Source organism: Chlorocebus sabaeus, chromosome 4 (genome assembly GCF_047675955.1).
Source record: "Chlorocebus sabaeus isolate Y175 chromosome 4, mChlSab1.0.hap1, whole genome shotgun sequence".
NCBI classification, from domain to species: domain Eukaryota; kingdom Metazoa; phylum Chordata; class Mammalia; order Primates; family Cercopithecidae; genus Chlorocebus; species Chlorocebus sabaeus.
In genome coordinates, this window is record NC_132907.1 from 30042219 (window position 1) to 30066407 (window position 24189).

The 24189-nt window shown below is 41.1% G+C and overlaps 1 long non-coding RNA gene across 1 annotated transcript; it reads right to left on the reverse strand.

Moving 5' to 3' along the window:
• LOC140711571 (uncharacterized) lies at nt 1–24189 on the reverse strand. Its single transcript, XR_012092849.1, has 2 exons — nt 23817–24189; nt 1–533 (listed from the first exon to the last, which is right to left on the reverse strand). It is a non-coding gene; the product is annotated as an uncharacterized lncRNA (long non-coding RNA).

A 24189-nucleotide genomic window follows, 5' to 3' on the forward strand; every position in this document is an offset into this window, starting at 1 on the left:
TTATTTTCTCTCCCTCTGCTCCCTTTTTTTTTTTTTTTTTTAAATTTCAGATACTATCTGGAAACTGCACTGCTAAAGCCCGCCCATAGTGTGAAACAGAGTTGTTAGACCTAAGTACAGATCCATAGACAGAATCTCTTGATTTCCAAGCAAATCAGTGGTTCAGATCACTCTGTTGCTAGAAATAAGAAATTGTCCTGAATGATTTCAAATCTTTTAAAAAGAAAAACACAACAAAGTGTCAAATAGAAACATCCATTATCATTTCCTTGGTACCTTCCAGGCATAATACATCAGCTCCCACCTTATCTCTGTCTGCCCCTGTGTAAAAGTGCCTGTAGCTCTGAGACCCGGTAGCTGGAGCCTCTGGCTGTAGCTTTCCTTCAGGCTGACCTCTGGATGGATGGTGGGGCTCTGTTTGCTGCTCAGGACCTTTTCTTGATGGTGGTCTTTGCTTTCCAGCTGGCTCGTAGACTGTCAAAGGGCCACCGGGAAACTGCAGTGAAGCTGACCCTAGCAGATCCTCTGAAGGCCTGTGAGGGTGTGAACAGTGAGAGCAGTGAGAGAGCCCCAGACACTCTTACTGCTTGGGATTCATCTTTATCCCACTTCTTTCCCAACCTCCTCACTCCACCTACTGTTTTCTCACCCCTGCATGGAATTATATTAAGTATAGACAACCCCCAACTCCCTCCCACACCCCCAGCTCCCAAAAAACCACACATCTGTTCTGAAGCGCTGCTGTAAACTGCTGGCCTGGATGGTTCTGGCCAAGCTCCCCAGACATCTACGAGAACAGCAAATGCCATGCCAGGAGCATACACGGGCTGTCTCCAAAGGAAAGCACTGCCAGCATGTCTCAGTGGGGGAAGAGCTTCGTCAGGATGGGCTAATCATTCCCAGTCAAGCTGGATGCTGCAAGACTGCATGGAGACAGCTGTCAGACCCATTGTTCAGGAGGTGGCAGCAAGCCCGTGGGGCTAGGGAGGGGGTCCTGAACCCAGACTCCAGTGGCGCTCCGATAGTGGTCATGATGATTACATCTAAAGTGTCCACCACCTAAAGAGGTGGCCACGTGTGCAGTCTCATGAGAAATCCTCCAGAAAGCTCCAGCAGGAAGTTCTTCTCAAGGAGAATCTCAAGTTTTTTCTTTTCAGATTGGGCACATGACCAAGATAAAATGTGTTAGTGGCTACTGTTTACATCAATTGTATGGCTCTGAAATGGCAATTTCGTATCCAGACAGGCATATCTGTCAGCCAAAGGAGCTTTTATAATGTAAGCTTTACTAGGTACTTCCTTTCTCTTTCATGTATACTCAGTTACCCTGGTTTGTCTTTTATTACTGTAAGCATGGCTTTTGATCAAAAGAAATGAAAGCATTGACATTTTGGTCCATTCATTCATTCATTTTAAAAGGAGGCTGATGCTTTTGTGATGCAAAGATGTTCCATGGGAAGCAATGACAGCCTTTGCCGGAAGAGCGGATTTAACAACAAATACATTATTCTTGCAGAATTTTTCCTTGTGCCAGGAAAGCAAAGGGCTCTGAGCTTCATGGGGGAAAGAAAGCCACTGTGTCCATGTGAACACAAGGCAGGGGAAAGGGCTCTGGACCTTCCCAGGCTCACTCCAACCATAGGCTAAAATGCCTGACACCACAAGCTAGCAAATTATATCTTCAGTATGTCTTTAACTCTTTAAAATTTAGCTACCAGGGGACTGGGGAGGCTACAAATTTATCATCTGTTATTTATGCCTGAGTCTGAATAAAAGATTTGAGAGCAGATTTTGATAGAAGAAAATCATAGAATGTTAGAGTGGAAACAGTTTACAGGAAGAATATCAAATCTAGGCCAGGTGCGGTGGCTCATGTCTAGCACTTTGGGAGGCTGAGGGAGGCAGATGGCTTGAGCCCAGGAGCTCAAGACCAGCCTGAGAAACATGGCGAAACTCTGTCTCTATAATAAATAAATAAATAAATAAATAAATAAATAAATAAATAAGAGAAATTAGCCGGATGTGGTAGTGTGCACCTACAGTTCCAGCTACACAGGAGAATGAGGTGGGAGGACTGCTGGAGCCCAGGAAGTCAAGGCTGCAGTGAGCCAAGATTGCACGACTGCACTCCAGCCTGGGCGACACAGCAAGACTCTGAGGAGGGAGGGAGGGAGGGAGGAAGGGAGGGGAGGAAGGAAGGAAGGAAGGGAGGAGGGAGGGAAGGAAGGAAGGAAGGAAGGAAGGAAGGAAGGAAGGAAGGAAGGAAGGAAGGAAGGAAGGAAGGAAGGGAAGGAAGGAATCAAATCCAATGTCCTACTCCTACATTATACCTTTCTAAGTGGCCTGTGAACAATACCAGTCTATGGGACAGTTCTGTGGCAGGGTTGTTCTTTGGAATTTGTAGGGGAGGAAAAGCAATATATTTTCCTGCCCATCACAAGGTTCATGGCTGATACCCCTTTAACAAAAGACAGATTAAAAAATGAAAAACATGAGAGCCTTTGGAAACGAAGACCCAAAGACCTTAAGAAAATAATGAATTTTTATGTTTAGGTTTGGCAAGGAAGGGACAGTCATGTGGAGGTATGACTGGAAAAAAAGGGGGTCTGACCTAATGGTAATAAACTGCGGGGATCTTAGCCAGGTCTGTTTGTTCAGATGCTTCTCAGCCTCTCTGTATAACATGCCTTCCCTTCGTGCATAGGGCAGGACACTGGTCACATGAGGGTCTTTGAAAGAGAGGGAGTGGGATAAATTCAGAGAGACCTTTCTGCTTCTGAGCTTTTTACAGTTTCCTCCAGCTTTAAATACTCAGTATGCAAAGGGGCCGTATTTTGGTGTTATGTGACTGTACTCCATCACACTTTATAACCAAACGATATTGTTCCTAATTCTATCATTTGAAGCAAAATACAAGTTACTCTCTTTTCTACCTAAAGGCCACCAAATATTCACGGATAACCACCCTGTTTCCCTTGGTTCTGTATTCTCTAGGTTCTGGTCCCTGTTCCTTCCACCTCTCTTTAAATGGTGTGATTTCCAGGTTCCCTCATGTCCTACCTGCCATCTACCAAACCTACTCCAGTGGATCAGTGTTCTTAAAATAGAGTGTCAAAACTCAGCACAATATTCCAGGTGTTCTGTGGCACACAGAGGGACCTCTGGAGGGGGGTCCCCAGTGGCATGCCATGAATATTAGGCATTGCTCATATCTTACTCAATATTAGCCATGATTTTTGATAAATATGTATGGAAGACCTGTTTGTCACATTCGAGAATAACACAAAACTAAGTAGAATAGCAAACGCAAAAGATGTCACAAACAAGAGACTGAAGCATCAAGGAGGAATTTCCTATGGATAAATATACATTTTTTTATTAAAAATAAGTACAGGATGGGGTTACATGTCTTGACACCAGTTCATAGAAAGAAAATTGGCCTCAAGCTCAATATGAGAGCAGACTCTGTGAAGATAACTGTATTGTTTGGAGTACAGAACATGGGGTCCCTTGTGCTCCACACAAGAGCTGGAATATTGTGCACAGTTCTAAGCACCAACATTTATTTTATTTTATTATGATTTTTTTTGAGATGGAGTACTGCTCTGTTGCCCAGGCTGGAGTGCAGTAGTGCGATCTCGGCTCACTGCAAGCTCTGCCTCCTGGGTTCACGCCATTCTCCTGCCTCAGCCTCCTGAGTAGCTGGGACTACAGGTGCCTGCCACCATGCCCGGCTAATTTTATTATTATTATTTTTTTTTGGTATTTTTGTATTTTTAGTAGAGAAGGTGTTTCACCGTGTTAGCCAGGATGGTCTCAATCTCCTGACCTTGTGATCCACCCGCCTCGGCCTCCCAAAGTGCTGGGATTACAGGCGTGAGCCACCACACCCAGCCTATTTTATTTTTTAAATCTGGTCAAATGCAGTAGTGAGAAGGGGGAAAGGATAGAACAAGGAGTTCAATCTGTAACTGTACAATTCATTGAGATCACTCGCTACCTTCAGATCAACCTCTAGGCACATTTTAAAAACACTGAGCCACTGGGCAACTCCTGCTTTCGTCCTTTGATTCCCAGACCCATGTATTCTTTCTCTCGGGGAATACATACATATAAAAGACTTTGATCAAAGTAAACATTACATCACAGAGGATGGGCCTCATCTTCTTAAAGTGCCTGAGCTGGGACTCCAATTCAGTATTAAATAGGTAGTTTCTATGTTCTATCAGGCTGGGAGCTTCTGTAGTAGGTGATATGACCAGTGGATCCCATGATTAAGAAACCCATTCTCTCATCTCCTTTGCTATAAAATGGGCCCCTGCTCTAATGTGATGTTATGTGGATTTTATGCCAGCAGATCAAATGCCCCAAAAGCTCTCAGGTCATGGGGCTGAGTAAGGGTCTTAGGATATGGGATGCAAATCTATATGCAGACTATGTGTCTATCTATTCCTTTCAGAATGAATCACTAGCCCTTCCTAAGTGGAAGGGACTCAATGTAGTCAATTTGTCACCAAGTAGATGGTTGGTCTCCTTGATGGATAGGACCATATCAATGACTGAATATTGATCCCTGGTGCGGTCAGATTGGACATTCAGTAGCAGCAGGCACAGTTAAATCAGTCTTGGTAAGTGGTTGCCCACAGTGTTGCATCCATTTACAGTGTCCATCTCTGCCACTAAGACCACTTTGTTCATTTACTCATTGGCATGTATCTGACTGTTTTTAATGCTTCTACTGTAGAAGATGCTCTCTGGTGAGAATAAACATGCTATATTAAAGATCTTCACTCTTTGCACCCACTTCGATATATTTATCCATATGCTTCTATCCCAGAATACCTGTCCCTACATTCTAATATTTCTTCTGATAAGCTTCCGACAAGCTGGCCAGGCCATTCACCACTGCCTGTGAGTCAGATTATATTCTAACTTGAGGCCACTTCTCTATCTACACAAAGTAGATGATCAGGTACATCACTAAAATCCCTGCCTATTGGAAGCATTGTCTTTCACCATTCTCTTTCTAGACCACTTGTGAGTCAGGTTGTAGTACAGTTGCATCTGTGTTCAGCTTTCACTCACATACCAAACAGATCTACCTGTGAACAAAGCCTGGGTTTTCTCCTCCTCTGAGAGCTGGTTTTAAGGACTATCTCATGCAACAATAGGTGTGTGGGAGGGGAGCTGATGCAACAGCAGTGGATGACACATGGGTGTGCACGTGCATTCTGGTCCTAATTGTGCTCAACCCTGGGTAGATTGCTGCTGGGTCCTCTCGACCATATGACTGGGTGAGTCACATAACCAAGCTGATGATGAGCAGTTCTGGACACGTGGGGTCCCACGGTCAGACATTTGATCAGGGCCCAGCCGCATGCCAGGAATTTCTCCCATCATCTTGGGATTCAATATTGACTTCGATTCACTATTTGGGGGGAAGTTTCGGACATTTGTACTTCACTGTCCCCATTATGATATTCCTTATCCCACAGGCTAATCTGGGGTCACACTAATCACCAGCATATCTTTCCTAATTATGCATTCAGGAACAGGGGAAATGTCCATGGCCCCAGTGAACCCACTGTGAGTGGGACCATGGCCCATTACATTCTATTTGCTATTTCACTTATTGCTATGGTTGGAAAGTTTGTGTCCCCCCAGAATTCAAGTTTTGAAACTGTATCCCCAAATTGATGGTATTCAGAGGTGGGGCCTTTGGGAGGTGATGAGATCATGAGGGCAGACCCCTCATGAATGAAATTAGTGCCCTTACCAAAGAAGCCCACAGAAGCTTGCTTGCTCCTTCTGCCAAGTGAGGACCCAGCAAGAAGACACCATCAATGAATCAGAATGTGGGCCTTCAACAGACACCAAAATCTGCCTCCAACTTGATCTTGGACTTCTCAGCCTCCAGAACTCTAAGAAATAAATTTCTGTTGTTTATAAGCCACCCAGTCTATGGTATTTTGTTACAGCAGCATGAATGGTCTAAGACACCTAAATACGCCTACACTAATAGGGGGTCATGATGATGTTTTTGGTCTCTGGCTTGATGTCATCGATGAGGTAAATCAACGACAGCTCAGACCTTCTGTCCAACAATCTCAAAATATTGGGCATTCTCCTTTCCCCAGTGTTCAGTCAACCAATTAAGTGTCTGTAGATCCCTTTGAGGGAGTATTTGCGGAATCATTACCATGTACATCTGTTAGGGTGTTTTAGGATCCTTCTATTTTTCCTTTTAGTGGTTTCAGGCCTAAAAACTGGCTCAGGTCTGGAAATTGGATAAGGTAATGGCTTCTTACTGGGGCATCTTCCTCCAGCTTCCTGATCATTCATCCATCCTTGGTTCTTCTGATAGTACAAGGAGAACACTACTCTTGTGGGCTGCTCATCTATTCTGCCCCAGTATGATGGTTAATTTTATGTTTTAATTTGGCTGGACCAAAGTGCTCAAATATTTGGTCAAATATTATTCCAGATTTTTCTATGAAGGTGTCTTTTTGGATGAGATTAACATTTGAATCAGTGGACTTTGAGTAAAGCAGATTAACCTTCGTAATGTGGTTAGGCTTCATTTAATACCTTGGCAAGGACCCCAGAAGGTGATGTTGGCAAGGACCCTAGGGGTGATGATGATGTACATTCACCTCCTGGGGTCCTTGCCAAGGTATTACATTCTGGATTTAATTGATAAGCTCTCTTTTCTCAGTCAATAAACTCCCCCTTATCTAGCTGTATATTCTAGTCTCCTTAATCAAGTACCTTCAGAATTCAGGGGAGGTGTACTACCCTGGCTCCTGCTGGGGAAGGCCTTAACAGAACAAAGCTAACCTCCTCCGAGCAGGAAGAAATTCTTCCTGCAGAGTTCTTTGAACTCAAACTGCAACTCTTCCCTGGGTCTCCAGCCTGCTAGTCTACCCTGCAGATTTCTGACCAAGCCTCCACAATGATGTAAACCAACTCCCTAAAATAAATAGATTTTTATTTATATGTACTCATGCTATTGGTTCTGTTTCTCTGGGGAACCCTCACTAATATACCCATGTTTTATTATCTATCTCCATAACTCTGAGAGTCAGGCCCGCTTGGCTGCCACTCCCATCTTATCACATTAAAATAATTGAATCTATAATTACTGTTTGGCTTCTGACTCAACCCTACTCTATTGTCTCAACTGTCTCAAGTCTATTGTTTCCAGGTTGTAGCATCCTCATTGCTATCAGGGAATCTGGTTCTGTAATGGCCACTATCAAATGTCTATTAATGATGTTGCTACGTCCTCACTAGTGCACCCCTGCTGGCCTCGCCAATAATGATTATTGTGTTAGTCCGTTTTGCATTATTATAAAGGAAAAGCCAAGGCTGGGTAATTTATAGAGAAAGGAGATTGATTTGGCTGTGGGTTCTGCAGGCTGTACAAAAAGCGCAGTGCCACCATCTGCTTCTGGTGAGGCCTCAGGAAGTTTTTGTCATGGCAGAAGGGAAGGGGAGCCAGCGTGTCATATGGCAAGTGAGGGGGCAATCAAGAGGGAAGGAAGGAGGTGGCAGGCTCTTCAAACAATGAGCTCTTGCCTGAACTAAGAGAGAAGTCACTCATTACCATGGGGAGGACACCAAGCCATTAATGAAGGATCTGCCCCCATGACCCAAATACCTCCCACCAGGCTCCACCTTCAACATAGGTATCATATTTCAACATGAGATTTGGAAAGGACAAACATCCAAATAATAGCAATTGTCTGAATCCATTTGGGCTGCTATAACAAAATACCATAAACTGGGTTGCTTATGAACAACCCAAATTTGTTTATCACAGTTCTGGAAGCTGGAAATTCCAAGATTAAGGCTCTGACAGATTCTGTGCCAGGCATTTCTAGACAACAGTCTTTTTGCTGTGTTCTCACATGATGGAAGAGGGGAACAAGCTCCCTCAAACCTTTTTTATAAGGATATTAATTCCATTCATGAGGGCAAAGCACCCATAACCTAGTCACCTCCCAAAGGCCCCAGCCCCTAATACTATGATCTTGGGGATAAGGATTTCAACTAATGAATTTCAGGGGGGATGCAAACATTCCAACCATAACAATGATGAATTCTCTGGACCTTCCCATGAAACATAATCATTGGTAAGTTTTTCAGCCTCACATAGTATATCTACTTCAGCATGCCCACCTCTCCAAGTCTTTTAATCCCTCCTCCACCAACTGCTACAGCAATTCTGGCATCTCAACCTCACTTAGCATAACCATCACTTTTTTCATGCTACTAGGAGCTATCCTAGCAGTGAACTTATCAATTAAGTTCAGGACCCCTCAAATGAAGTCTGTCCACTGACAGCACTCCAAGAAGCTGGACAATTTCTTTCTTGTCACCATAGGAGTTAATATCAAGATTTTGCAATTATGTAAAAGTCTTTTTTAAAATTTTACTTTAAAACATTTCTTTTTTAGAGATGGGGTCTTGCTATGTTGCCCAGACTGTTCTTGAACTCCCAGCCCCAAGTGATCCTCCCATCTTGGCCTCCCAAAGTGCTGGAATTATAGGCATGAGCCACTGTGCCTGGCCTTTTTGATTGTGTATTTAATTTTCAATAACCTCTCATACTTTTTAAGTTATACACAGTCTTCTTTGGACTTAACTGTGACATCTTGCCTGTATTTCCTCTGACATTTTTGAAATCTTCTTTCCTTAACTTTAGGCAATATGGCAGATTGAGTTGACATAAATTAGACCCCTTCCACTATAAAAAGAAATATGAACTATAATATGATAACCAAAAATTGATGTAGTATCATAGCAGTAATTAAAAGTTGCTGTGTTGGCAGCCAACAGAGTGTAGCACTGAGGGCCCTTTGGGGTAAGAGTCTAGGGTTTTAATGAGGTTCTAATGACCCTAGACGCTCACCCCAAAGGCCCTCAGTGCTACACTCTATTGGCTTTGGAAGGAAATATGGCCTTGGTCATGTCAGAATTGATCCTCTTCCATAAAGATCAAAGCTTAAGAGACATTTCAGTTGATCAAGAAACAGGAGAATTTAATGAAACACTTCTTAACTCATTTTATAATACTAGATCATACAAAGATATTACTAGAAAAGCAAACTAAAGACCAATATTTCTCAGGAACATAGAGAAATAATGAAGAAAAAAATGTAGCAAATCCAATCTAACTATACATATAAGGGATAAAACATTATTATGATGAAGTGAAGTTTATCCCAGGATTGCAAGATTGGTTTAATATTTGAAAACTAATCAGTGTAATTCACTATATTAGTATACTTAAAAAAGAAAACCCAGATGATCACATGATCATTTCAATAGATGCAGAAAAAGCATCTGACAAAATTCTATACCCATCCACGATTGAAGAAAACAAAACAAAACACAACAACCAAAGAAAACCCCTCAGCAAACAAGGAATAAAAAGGAACTTCCTCAATCTGATAAAGTCAATAGAGAAAAAACCTTACACTTAACATCATATTTAATGGTGAAAGATTGAATGCTTTTCCCTTAATATCAACAACAAGACAAGAGTGTCCATTTTTCCTAATCTTATTCAACATAGAAATAGAGATCCTAACCTGTACAATAAGGCAAGAAAAAGAAATAAAAGTTATATAGGTTGAAAAGGAGTAAACTGTTTATTTGTAGACGACATGACTGCCTACAAAGAAAATACTAAGAAATAAGCAAAAGAGCTAATGGAATAAAAAAATATATTTAGCAAGGTTTCCAGATATAAGGTATATGAACACAAATTATTTGTATTTTTACATTTAACAAAAACAATAGAAAATTGAAACAACATTTTAAAAAACCCAATAGCATTTACAATGGCATCAAAAATAAAACACCTAGGGATACATTTTTTAAAATATGTGTGCAATTTATTTAATTAAAACTATAAAAGATTGCTGAGATAAACTAAAACTCTAAATACATGGAGAGATATATCACATGTATAAATCTACACACTCAATATGTTGAGCTGTCAATTCTCCCAAAATTGATCCAGAGATTCAACATAATCCCAATCAAAATTCCAGTAGACTCTTTTGTAGAAGTTGACAAATCTCAATAATGTCCATTTAAAATTTGAAGGTAAGCACTAAAAAAGTAATAAAGGGATCATCACTTTGAAACCAGTAAAAGGAATAAATAAAAAATTAAAACCAAACAAATCTGGATCAATCTAAAAGAAAGGAAAAGAGAAGTCACAAAGGAAAGAAACAGCATTTTGAAAATATGAAACAAAATCATATGGTAAAAATAAGTTCAAATATATTGGTAATCTAAGACTAAGTAGCTTAAATTTAATTGTTGAAAGATAGCAATTCTCAGATTGTATTATTATAACAAAATCCAGCTATTTGATGTTTTCAAGAGACTGATTAAAACATAAGTACACAGAAAGTTTCAAAATAAAAGAATGGAAAAACTATGTACCAGGCAAATTTTAAATTTAAGAAAGATAGTATGGCAAGAATTCTATCTGAAAAAAATAGATTTTAAGAAAAAAAGTATTATATGAACAAAATAATATAAACTTTCAAATAATATAATTTACTTCTATATAATATGGAAAAGCTAATTAATTAGAATATAAATAATTTACTTGCTTTAAGAAAATATAAAATTTTTACTCAATAATACTATGAGTAATACAGTGCTATGGGCAATATAACAATCCTGAACCTATATACATACCTAACAGCACCGCATACAAGCAAAACATGACAAACATTCAAGAAGAAATTGGGAAGATATTAATCTTATCACTTAGAAACTGATAAGATCAAACAGACTAAAAATAGTAGGATAGAGAAGATTTGAACCACACACTTAACCACACAATATATGTCAATGGACATAGATCAAATCCTGCATGCAAAAGATAGAGATACACTCTTCTTAGACAAAAAGGGAATACTTAAAACTGAGCCCCAATATAAACATCAACAAATGCCAAATAATTGACATAACATTGATCCCATCCTCTCACCACACTCCAATAGGATTAGAAATCAATAATAAATTTAAATTTGATTCCCTAAAGTCTAAAAGAAACATTTAACTATACTCAGTATTATCACCTCACAGATGACTTTATGACTTTCTTTTAAGGTTTTTATACTTTATTTCCCCACCATCAACAAAATTCTTCTTGACCAAAATGAAGTCCAGACTAGGAGCCTCCCTGTTGTTTATTCATTCTTTCAAGAGATGAAATTGTAGGTAGGAAAGGCCAAAATGTTATCAAATATTCTGCTTTTGGTTGAATAATACTTCTAACACACGTCTATATGGTTAAAACATTTTATTGCTATTACATCAGTTTAATAACCTGCATTAAGAAAATATTATTTAAAACTAAAGTATTTCTCACATGCTCAGTCTGGCCAGGCTGTCTGCAATATGCTCCTGTGACATTATCATATCCATTTCTGAATACTTTTATTTTTCATCCAGATGTTCTTTGCCTTGCTTCTGCCCTCAGGTTTATGGATTCCCATACAAGTACATAGTTTCATTACTCAAATCCTATTTCCCTAACCCTTATTCTATCTGAAGCTTCTCTTTCAAATCATCTTAGTTCAGTATAGTATTCCATTTATTCATATAAAGCTACTGTACTTTCAGTAAATCTGTATAAGCTTACATTTCTAAAATTTTTAGTTAGTATTTTACTGGTTTGTCTCTACCTGCAGTCCATTAGTACACTAATAACAAAGTCAAAAGTTGTTTCTCAGCCTCCTTTCATTTTTCTCTTCAACAGGGAATCTTTTGGTACTTTCTTCACTGTTTCTTCTTCCTCGGGCACCTTGGTATTCCTCACATACTTTCACAATTTTTTATTTAGATACTTGTTTTTTTGAGACAGAGTCTCACTCTGCCGCCCAGGCTGGAGTGCAGTGGTGCGATCTTGGCTCACTGCAACCTCCACCTCCCGGGTTCAAGTGATTCTCCTGCCTCAGCCTCCCGAGTAGCTGGGATTACAGATGTGCGCCACCACGCCTGCTAATTTTTGTAGAGAGGGGGTTTCACCACGTTGGCCAGGCTGGTCTCGAACTTCCAACCTCAGGTGATCTACCCACCTCAGCCTCCCAAAGTCCTAGGATTACAGGTGTGAGGCACCATGCCTGGCCTAGATCCTTTTAAAGTCCATTTTCACCCTGATTCTACTTCTTAAGAGCTTTGCTTTCTTGAGGAAGTACTTTACCTTTCTGTGTTTCAGTTTCCTCATCTATAAAATAAGGATAATAATAGTACCTATATGATAAAGTTATAAAAATTAAATGAGTGAATACATCTAAAATGTCGAGGTCAGTGTACATAGAGCTTAATACAAATTAGCTTTTATTAAAATGATTTGCCCTTGAAATTCAATTTATAACCCTTTTGATTTCTTTGGTGAGTCTTCTGTCAAAGACATTCTTGCAAGACTTTTTGTGGCATATTCTGTCCGGTGATTTCTGGCTCACAGCCAGGAAACTCAACAACTTCTTGACATCACTGACAAAGCTGTTTGTTTACTTTTCAAAGTCAGAATCATAAAATAGCAGAAAAGTTTTTTTAAAAAAAATCTATTCCTGGCCGGGCGTGGAGGCTCACGCCTGTAATCCCAGCACTTTGGGAGGCCGAGGCAGGCGGATCACGTCAGGAGATCGAGACCATCCTGGCTAACACGGTGAAACCCCGTCTCTACTAAAAATACAAAAAAATTAGCAGGGCGCGGTGGTGGGCGTCTGTAGTCCCAGCTACTCGGGAGGCTGAGGCAGGAGAATGGCGTGAACCCGGGAGGCGGAGCTTGCAGTGAGCCGAGATCTCGCCACCACAGTCCAGCCTGGGTGAGGAGCAAGACTCCGTCTCAACAAACAAACAAACAAACAAAAATCTATTCCTGGCCGGGCGCGATGGCTCATGCCTGTAATCCCAGCACTTTGGGAGGCCAAGGTGGGTGGATCATGAAGTCAGGAGTTCAAGACCAGCCTGGCCAAGATGGTGAAACCCGGTCTCTACTAAAAATACAAAAATTAGCCGGGCGTGGTAGCAGGTGCCTGTAATCCCAACTACTTGGGAGGCTGAGGCAGGAGAATTGCTTGAACTCGGGGGGTGGAGGTTGCAGTGAGCCAAGATCATGCCACTGCACTCTAGCCTGGGTGACATAGTGAGACTCTGTCTCAAAAAAAAAAAAAAAAAAAAAAAAAAAATCGATTCCTAAATCATTCCATCTTCTACCCACCGTCTCTGTCATTAGAAATACATTCCAGACTTTTTCTGACTCTATCTAGTTCTATACATGTGAATCAGTAGACATGAACAGGCTCAAGTACAAGTTCCAGAACTTACAGCTAAGGTTGATTCCACAATCTTTAGAGTGGGAGTCATCAGCCAGTATTACCCCTGTGCTCTTCCCAAACAAATGCCAGGAGCTTTCTGATGTGATGATATGTGGGAAGCCTTAGTATTCCAGGCTTCAAAATCAAACTGAAGCAAAGGCTATTTTTAGTTGACTAGCCACTAGTAACTACGAAAGCACAGTTTCTTTTCCTTATGGTTTTCTACGAGATCATATTATTTAATTCATTCCTTTACATTGTTTCTTATATGTCTTTTTCATCTTTTTTTTAAATTTTAATTTTTCTTTTTTTTTTTTTTTTTACTTTCTAGATTTCTTCCATTCTGCAAGAAAATCATCATCCTCTCTAGTATGCTGGAGAACAGGCCCATGCCTCTTGAGCCTTTTGGCTTCCCTCAGCAGAGAGACCAGCCTGCATCTGTAGTGAACACACGTAGGGACTATGCTAAGTAGGAATCAGAGTCCTTAAATGTAAGATCCCTAGGGCAGTTTCCTCAATATAAGCAAGCAATCCTTAGCTCACCCTTCTTCACGCAGTTCCTGGTAACTTCCACAGAACTTTTCCTTGTAAACCTTCTAGGGTCACACGTTATGTAGCCATTACCTTACTGCCCTACAGTAGATTGTTAACAATTAAGCCATTATTATTATTATTATTTTATTTTTATTTTTTAGACGGAGTGTTCCTCTGTTGCCAGGCTGTAGTGCAGTGGCGTGATCTCAGCTCAGTACAACCTCCGCCTCCCGGGTTCAAGCGATTATCTTGCCTCAGCCTCCCGAGTAGCTGGACTACAGGCACGCGCTACCACACCCAGCTAATTTTTTGGTATGTTAGTAGACACCCGGTTTCACCATGTTGGCCAGGATGGTCTCAATCTCCTGACCTTGTGATCCGCCCGCCTCGGCCTCCCAAAGTGCTGGGATTACAGGCTTGAACAACTGTGCCCAGCCCAATTAAGCTGTTATTAACCACTCCTTAGGCACTCTCAAAGAGAACTTGGTAAACTCTTTCCTTTTCCCCTTTGAAATGCACTTAATTTGTTGCAGTCACATCATTCTGAATGTAATTCCCATGAATTCAGCTATCAAAAGACTAGATAAGAGAGTGACATCAATGAAAATGGTGGAGTAGAGAAAGTCAAAGTTTTGTTCCTTCCTAAAAGCAACAAATAAACTAGCAAAAACTGTCAGAATCAACTTTACTGGAACTCTGGAAATGAATCAAAATTTTACAGCAAGCAGTTGAATGCTAAGAAAAAAAATCCCAGCTGAATTTTTTTTTTTTTTTTTTTTTTTTTTGATACGGAGTTTCACCCTGTTGCCCGGGCTGGAGTGCGGTGGCATGATCTTGGCTCACTGCAACCTCCGCCTCCCGGGTTCAAGCGATTCTCCTGTCTCCGCCTCCTGAGTAGCTGGGACTACAGGAGCACCCCTCCACGCCAGGCTAATTTTTGTATTTTTAGTAGAGACGGGGTTTCAACATGTTGACCAGACTGTTCACGAACTCCTGACCTCTTGATCCGCTTGCCTCCGCCTTCCAAAGTGCTGGGATTACAGGCGTGAGCCACTGTGCCCCACCCTGAATCTCGATAAGAGAGCTTTGTGGCATTTTATCTTAACCTTGACACCACACCTCAGCTTGTTGGCAAAATTGAAGACAACAGCCCACATTTCTGGTATAGGTTTCTAATACTGAAGGAAGTAGAACAGATCTTATTCTCAAAGATTTGTGGTTGTTTTGACCTCTCTCAGGGTTCTCTGAAGGACCAGTTCAAAGGATTTATCTTTACGTAACCTAATCTGGAACTCTCCCAGGACTAGGAACTCTCCCAGGACTGAGGTGGCTACCCAGGGGGCATTTGCTGAAAATACTGAAAGGCAAATGTATTAACCATTGCCAGCTGGAGCAAGTCTTTGTCTAGTAAGTCCAATGCTTGGGCTTCCTTGGGAACAGTTTCCATTAATTTTTTCCCTGTGTATGGGCCATAATTTCTTGTTTCTTTTCCTGACTCGTAATTTTTTTTTGTTGAAGATTGGACAAATAACTGGAGCCAAAAACAAAAACCAAACTCCCAGTCTTTGTAAATAGGCTGTGCGTGTATATTGGGGCATGCCTTCAACACTCAGTCAGGCAGTTTACAACACTGTCTTAGCCTTCACTTCCTGTTTGTAACAAAGCCTGAAGGTTAATCAGAGGTGAGAGCTTAGGAGTTTCTCAGGTCTTTTCTGCACGATCGCCAAGCCCTGGCAATACACATGGCATTCTGGATATCTAGGAATATGTGGGAGCTTTGCAAAGCTCTTATTCCTCAAAACATCTCACTCCCAGCCTTTCCTCTTAAGTGTTTTGGTTTGCCTATTGTTTGCCATCAACTCCTTGCTCTATTGATTCTTCAAATATTTGTTCTGTTGAATAGGAGTCCCAGAAAGAGACAGAGAAAAAGGAAGAGATAGTGTCCACAAGTCTCAGGCTCTGATCATTTTTTTCTTTCATTCCTTCTTTTCTACTGCTTCTTGGGTTGGGTCATCTCAAATGACCTGTCTTCAAGTTCAATGTCTTTCTCTTGCCTGCTCAATTCTGCTGTTAAACCTCTCTAATCAATGTTTTTAAATTTTGGTTATTATAAATTTCAACACTACAATTTCTGTTTTCTATAATTTATAAGTCTATCTATTGATATTCTTTATTTGGTGAGACATCATTCTCATACTTTCCTTTAGTTCTGTGTACACGGCTTTCTTTAGCACATTGACTATACTGAAAATGTTGATTTGAAGACATAATGGCTGAAAACTTCCCAAACTTGATAGGAGAATCCTGAAAGCAGTGTGAGAGAAGTGACTTATCATGGACAAGAGATTCTCAACAAGATAAACAGCTTTCTAGTCAGAAATCAGTGAAGCTAAAGGGTCTTGGGACAACATACCCAAAGTACCAAAAGAAAAAAGAAAACAAACTGTCAATAAGAATTCTATAGTTGGCAAAACTATGCTTCAAAAATAAGGGAAAAATCAAGACTTTCCCAAATTAACAAAAACTGTGATAGTTTATCACTGGTAGACCCGCCCTACAAGAAATCCTTCAGGCTGAAATGAAAGGACACCAGAAAGAAACTCTATTCCACACAAAGAAATCAAAGATACCAGTGAAGGTAACTACATAGGTGAAGACTCAGTTTTAAATTACTTTTGGCTCATAACTTTCTTTTTCTCTATATAATTTAAAAGACAGCACCCATTCTACCAATCTCTGCATCTTAATTGGAGAGTTTAATCCATCTACATCTAATGTAGTTATTTATAAGGAGTTACTTCTGCTGTTTTTCTATTTGTTTTCTGTGTCTTATAACTTTGTTTTGTTTCTCAGTTCCTCTACTGCTGTCTTCTTTGTGTTAGATTTTTTCTAGTGTACCATTTTGATTTCTTTCTCATTTCTTTTACTATATATTTCTTAAATATTTTCTTAGTAGTTGCCCTGAAGATTACAATTAACATCTTAATTTATAAAAATCTACTTTGAATGAATATCAACAGCACATAAAAACTTTGCTCCTATAGAGTTCCACTCCTTTCTCACCTTGCTTATGCTGTTATTATCACAAATTACATCTCCCTATATTTTATGCCCATCAACATTGATTTCTAATTATCCCAGGATGCAGAAGTATTTCAACATATGAAAATCAATGTACTATGCCATATTAATTAAGGGGGAAAACCCACATGATTATCTTAATTGATGTAGAAAAAGCATTTCACAAAATGTAACACACTTTTATGATAAAAACAGTTTAAAAACTAGGAATAAAGGAAAACTTCCTTAACAAGATAAAAGCCACATATGGAAAAAACCCACAGCTAACATCATACTTAATGGCAAAAGAAGACATTTATGCAGCCAACAGACACATGAAAAAAATGCTCATTATCACTGGCCATCAAAGAAATGCAAATCAAAACCACAATGAGATACCATCTCACACCAGTTTGAATGGCGATCATTAAAAAGTCAGGAAACAACAGGTGCTGGAGAGGATGTGGAGAAATAGGAACACTTTTACACTGTTGGTGGGACTGTAAACTAGTTCAACCATTGTGGAAGACAGTGTGGTGATTCCTCAAGGATCTAGAACTAGAAATACCATATGACCCAGCCATCCCATTACTGATATGCAATTACATATCTGATAAGAGTCTAGTATTTAGAATATATAAACACTTACAACTCAACAACAAAAAGATAAGTGATCCAATTAAAGAACTGGCGAAGATTTAATAGATATTTCTCCAAAGAAAATATAGAAATGATCAATAAGCACATGAAAAGATGCTCAACATTCTTAGTCATTAGGGAAATGAAACACACACACACAAAATGAGACACCACTTCACACTTACTAAGATGGCAATAATAACAAAATGGAAATTGAGTGTTGATGAAGATGTGGAAAAATTGGAATCCTCATACATCACTGGTGGGAATGTAAAATGATACAGCTGCTATGGAAAATAGTTTGGCAGTTCCTCAAAAAGTTAAACATGGAATTATATGACCCAGCAATTCCACTCCTAGGTACATACCTAAGATAATTAAAAACAGGTGTTGAAACAAAAACTTGTGCATGCTTGTTTATAACAGCATTACTCGTGATAGCCACAAAGTGGAAACTACCTTAGTGTTCATCAACAAATGAATGAATACCCAAAATGTAGTATATCCATACAATGGAATATTGTTTAGCCATACAAAAGAATAAAATATGGATGAAACTTGAAAATATTATGCTAAGTGAAAGAAGCCAGACACAAGGGCCACATATTGTATGATTCCATTTATATGAAATGTTCAGAATAGGCAAAGCAATAGAGACAGAAAGCAGATTAGTGGTTGCCAGGCTGGAAGGAGGGTAGAATGTGGAGTGACTGATTAATAGGCATAGAGTTTCTTTTGTGGGTGATGAAAATTCCGGAATTAGATCATGATGATAGTTACAAAATCTTGTGAATGTACTAAAAGTCACTGAATTGCACTCTTTTAAATGGTTAAAATGGTGATTTTTTTTTGGTGGGGGGGGAAGCTAAAATCCAGATTCAGAAAGGAAATTAAAAGATAAGAATGATATTTTTAACCTCAATGCCTGTTGTTATACATTATAAAATTGACCTTGCAAAGTTAAAGGAAGATTTTACTGCAAATCAAATTAGGGTGACTTACACAGGTATAGAAACTGTGTATTCCAAAATTATTGAAACAATCTGATTTTACTTAATTGCATTATTTTCAATAAAGGTGATTCATTATATGGTAAACAAAAAAAGGCTAGACAAATAGTATACTTAAAATTACAACAGTTGGTTATTCCACCTGACTTTCTATTCATTAAAAGTGTGTCCCAGAATGAAGGTAAATTGGGAAAAAGACATAGATGATTAGGCTGGGTGTGGTGGCTCACGCCTGTAATCCCAGCACTTTGGGAGGCCGAGGTGGGCAGATCACCTGAGGTCGGGAGTTCGAGACCAGCCTGACCAACATGGAGAAACCCTGTTTCTACTAAAAATACAAAATTAGCTGGTCGTGGCAGTGCATGCCTGAAATCCCAGCTAATCAGGAGGCTGAGGCAGGAGAATTGCTTGAACCCAGGAGGCAGAGGTTGCGGTGAGCCAAGATCGCACCATTGGGCGATGAGACCTAGGTTTGATTCCTGACACTGGAAAGGGATTAACCATGAAGACTTCAGGAAGTCACTTAACCCCTCTTCAGCTCAATTCCTAATTTCTTTATTGAGATGCCAATCTACCTAGACTAATAATTAGCCTCAGAGGGACTAGCATGTAGTATACAAGTAATACATTATTATAATTTCTATAGATTAGCCAGTATGGAAAAATAAGAGAAAGCTACCTTAAACCTCCTAAAGGAAGTTATGGCAAATTTCCAAGATCTCAATTGTCTTAAGCTGGCTAGGCTGACAAGGGAAAAAGAACGTTCTGTGCACAAGGAATTACATATGCAAAGAGACAAAAGTATGGAAGATAATGACACAATATTTTATCAGGAACACAAAACTGAGGTAACTTGGGCAGCACAGGTCCAGAAGGGGCAGAAGGTGAGCTGGAAAATGTCAGTTGGGGCCAGGTCATTACAGAGTACTCCATCTTGAGTATATCACGTAAGAACTTTAAGAAGAGGAATGCAGTCAGCTTTGCATTTCTAGAAAGATAACTGGCTGAATGGGCAGAATGGAATGCAGTGAGAGGCAGTTCATCAAGGTAAACAGTTGGGAGGCCAGTTCTTCTATACCAACAGGATTGGCATAGATGAAGACTAGAAGTGATCATCGACAAATGTTGACTCAATGGGTATTGGAGGACAGGAGGCATCAAAAAGTAACTCTAGGGCTGAGTGTGGTGGCTCACACCTCTAATCCTAGCACTTTGGGAGGCTGAGGCAGGAGGATCATTTGAGGTCAGAAGTTTGAGACCAGCCTGTCCAACATGGGGAAGCCCCGTCTCTAAAAAAAATACAAAAATTAGCTGGGTGTGGTGGCACACACCTGTAATCCCAGCTACTCAGGAGGCTGAGGCAGGAAAATTGCTTGAACCCAGAAGGCGGAGATTGCAGTGAGCTGAGATGGCACCACTGCACTTCAGCCTGGGCAACAGAACAAGACTGTCTAAAAAAGTGACTCTAGGCTTCTAGACTGTCCTTCTTGGAGGATAAGGACCACAGGAAGAGGAGCAGTTTGGGATACAGTCAGAAATATAATCAGCTCTCTGTATCCATAGGTTCCACATCCCTGGATTCACCAACCACAGGTTGAAAATATTAGAACATCTGTACTGAACATGTATAGACTTTTTTCCTTGTCATTATTCCCTAAACAATATAGTATAACGACTACTTACATAGCATTTAGATTGTATTAGGTATTATAAGTAATCTAGAGATGATTCAAAGCGTATGGGAGTATGTACGTGGGTTATATTCAAATGGTATACCATTTTACATTAGAAACTTGAGCATTTACAAATTTTGATATCCACAGGAGGTCCTGGAACCAATCCCCCACAGATACAGAAGGACACCTGTATATATTTGGAACCCAATGGGGAGATACACATTTGAGAATAGGTGGTAGCTGGTATCATTAATTCATTATGTCCAGCAAGGTATTAAGTTCTGTGATGCTATGACATGGACTTGCTCTTAGGAGTTTATAGACTAGTGGGGATAGGTAAGATATTTCACAAGTAGATACGTTAAGAGGTGTGAAAAGCAGTGTTGTAATCAATGAAATACAGAATAGCTCACCCAGATTAGGAGTCAGAGGAAGCCTCTCTGACAATGTAACATTTCCACTTGGACTTTAAGGGCAAGTTGCAATTAGCTGGAGAAGAGAAACTAGGCAGAATGAACACTATGTACAAAGGCCTAAAGAAAAGAGAGCACTGCCCACTGAGGACATGAAGGACATTCAGGAATACTAGAGCAGGGAATGCAAGAGATGGGGAAACGCAACAAGCAGGAGTGAGGGTGTGAGGGACCTCATAAGCCTTGGAAATAAATCTGGGTGTTTGGGTTGGGAGTATCTTGATAAGACTGAGTTCTAGAAAGGTCATGGTGCCGCACCAGAGAATGACAGAGAAGGGTGTGAGGTTGTTTGCAGAAATCAGTTAGAAGGCTTTCAGTGGCCTAGATGAGACTGATGGCAGCCCATACAGAAGGAATGAAGAAAACAGCAGATTTGATTAATTAATCAGAATTGTTTCAAGGAGACAGAAACCACCTCAGAAAGTTCAATTAAAAGTGAAGAACTTCTTGGCTTCAGTAACCGAATCACAGAAAGGCAAGAGAGCTGCTGGCCAGCAAGGGATGGATGGGGGAATGGAGTGCTGCCAGGACACCTTTTCTACTTTTGCACTCATCTCTGCTCATCTTGGAAAGTTTGCTGTTCATCTTTCAGGCCTGGTAGGGTACATGGCCTGTTGGTGGTTCTGAGATCACATCTCTATAGCTTCTAACTAAAGGAGACCTTTTCTCCCGGTTCAGAATAGATTCAGAATATAAGGTCCCAGGAAAAGCTGGGATTGGCTGGGCTCAGATCATGTGCTAATGTCTGGACTCAATTCTGTGGCCAAAGTACCTCTCCCCTTGGAGAGGTAAGAGCATTGTCTAAGGGACATGGTCACCCCAATGGTCAAGGAAGTAGGTCTGATACCAGGAAGGCTGTGAAGATGCCGGCAATCTCAGGCAGACACAAAAGCACTCCGGATATTCAGGTGATAGAATTGACACAAAAGCACTTCAGATATTCTTGTGGTAGAATCAACCGAATTTGGTGACTGATTGTTGGGGAAGGGCAGCAATGAGCCAAGGATGACACTTAGATTTCTAGCCTTGGGCAAATGGGAGGATGTAGGAGCCATTCTCTGAAACAGGAAACACAAGAATAGAAAGCAATAGTTTGAAAGAGAAAATGAGTTCAGACTTGTACCCGGGGAATGCTGAAGAGCAGATGGGACGGCCAATTTGAGATGCCCAATAAAGGCCTGATGCACAGAAGAAACAGCCAAGCTGGACAGAGATTTGGGGATCATCATCTGCTGGAAGGGTCACTGCAGCCCCGAGATTGGATGTGATCTTCCAGGAAGAATGGAGAAAGGAGGAGGAACTCTGGGGGCACCAACATCTAAAGGAGGAACAGAGAAAACTACGAAACAGCAAGACAGAGGAAGAAACCAGGAAAGAATCCCATTATTGTGTGAATGATGGTTCATAATGGTTATGAGAGCTGGCATGGAGAATTAAAAAGTGGTGGGAAGTGGGACACCACATGCCCTCTAGTTTCTAAGAAGCTCACAATCTGTAAAACCAGATCAGATCAGAATATATCAGCTAACAATGCAAGTAATGTATGACAGGTACCAACATGAGTTCTAGGAGGAGGAAGAGAGCAGGAGCATTATGGATTGGGGTAGCCAGGGGAAGTAGGATATAAGTAGACCCTTAAAAGTGGGTAAGACTTGAATAGCTGGACACTGGGATTGCAGAGGAATTTCAGGTTAGAGGAATTTCAAGTTGGAGCGATTTCATGCACAAAGGAGGAACTACACCAATTCCTCCACCAGGAACACTCAGGAGATGTGCTGATGTTGGGGATTGATGACAGATTATTTTAGGAGGGTAAGCTGGGCCAGACGGAGAGGGCCTTGAATGCCAAGCAGAAACACCTGGTAATAAACTTTAGTTAGTAGGAAGCCTTCAAAGGTTTCAGATACTCCCTAAAAGAAACTTCAAAGCATCCCTGTCAGACCAGTCCCTGTTATCTAAACTTATTTCTCTCCTATCATGTCGTGTCTTCCTTTGTTGACTTTATTTTAAAAAATATTAGGTGTGACTCTGACACTTTGGGTATCTAGGACTATTCAGAAGCTTTCTCTAACAGGTAGTTAAGTTTTCTTTTCTTCTATCCTATTACTTCCAGTTCCATCCCCCAGGGAGCATGAGAAACAATTCCACTTCTCCTTATGTTTATATTCGGAGGATGCTTATAGAGTTTCCACATTCCCTGTGCTTTGAGCTCAGCCAAGGTATACATACTTAATTCTTTTAATCTCTCCCCCTAAGTCACTCCCTCTGGCCCCTTAAGCATCCTAATTGCTCTTCTCTGAACGGCAGCCAGCTCATTATGTGCATCTTCCTTGGGAGGCAATGAGGAACATAGTATTCCCCGTGTGGTCTCACTAGACTCATATATTACCTCCCAGTTGCATCCCACGACTGGACATGTGGAGCCGCACCCCTTCTGCTCCCCGCTCCCCACAGTGCGCCCTGGCCTCGGTAAATCCCTTATCTCAACAGGTTATCTCCCATTTCCAGTTGGCCTGTTCCAAAACTTGGAACCTGTGTTCACCACATGTTCAACCCCCAGCTCCCGTCTCGGGAGGTCTCTTACTGGGGAAGGTGGCCCGGAACCAGGACGAGTATCTGTGGAAAATTGCAGCTAAGATTGCGTAAGTAAACCTTGGAAGAGGAGAGGCTGCGGAATGCCCAGAATTAAGAGATGCCGCTGCCTGCCATGAGCTCCCCAGCCTGCCCGGCTATGACAGCATTCAAGAAGGTGCAACTTGGAGGCTTAGCCTCTGTTTCCAATTATCCCTTTTATCTCTGCTGTAGCCCCGCTCCTTACCTAAGTGTTTTCATAGCTCTCAGCCATTACTGTTTAGCTTTGTGAGGATAAACGTGAAACCAAATTATACATATCCTGTCTCAAGATGTGTTATCACCTTCTGACTAGAAACCCCCAGAAGCCTGCGGCTTTTGAAAGCTCTACGTTTGTTTTTTTTTTAAGCTTTGGAAAAAAAAATGGTGGCAGAGGTTAAACTGCCTTTGAGAACGCCAAATGTTTGGATTTCAGTGAAGGTTGACATGGAAACCCACCTGAGGCTTCCTCGGGTGTCTCGGGAGGAAATAAAACCCGAGCTGGATGCTGCTGCTACTGGGGGAGGAACAGCTCCCAGGGCGGCAGGTGGGGCCCGCGCGACCTGAGGAAGCTTCCCGGGGCCGCACAAAAGGGAAGTCGAGGAGCGGAAGCCAAAAGTCAGAAAGGGCACGACGGCGGCGTGGGTGCGGGTGTCCAAGGAGACCTCGGCCGTCCCAGAACTTTCCAGGGCCCGGGGACGTGCGCCGCCCCGACTGGAAAGTTGGTATTTTTACTCGAAGCCCTGTCTGTGGACAGTTTAATAACAAACAGCGGCCGCGGCAATGGCGTCCGCGCCGGCAGCTTCCGGGCACCCGGAGGCGGGGCGGGGCG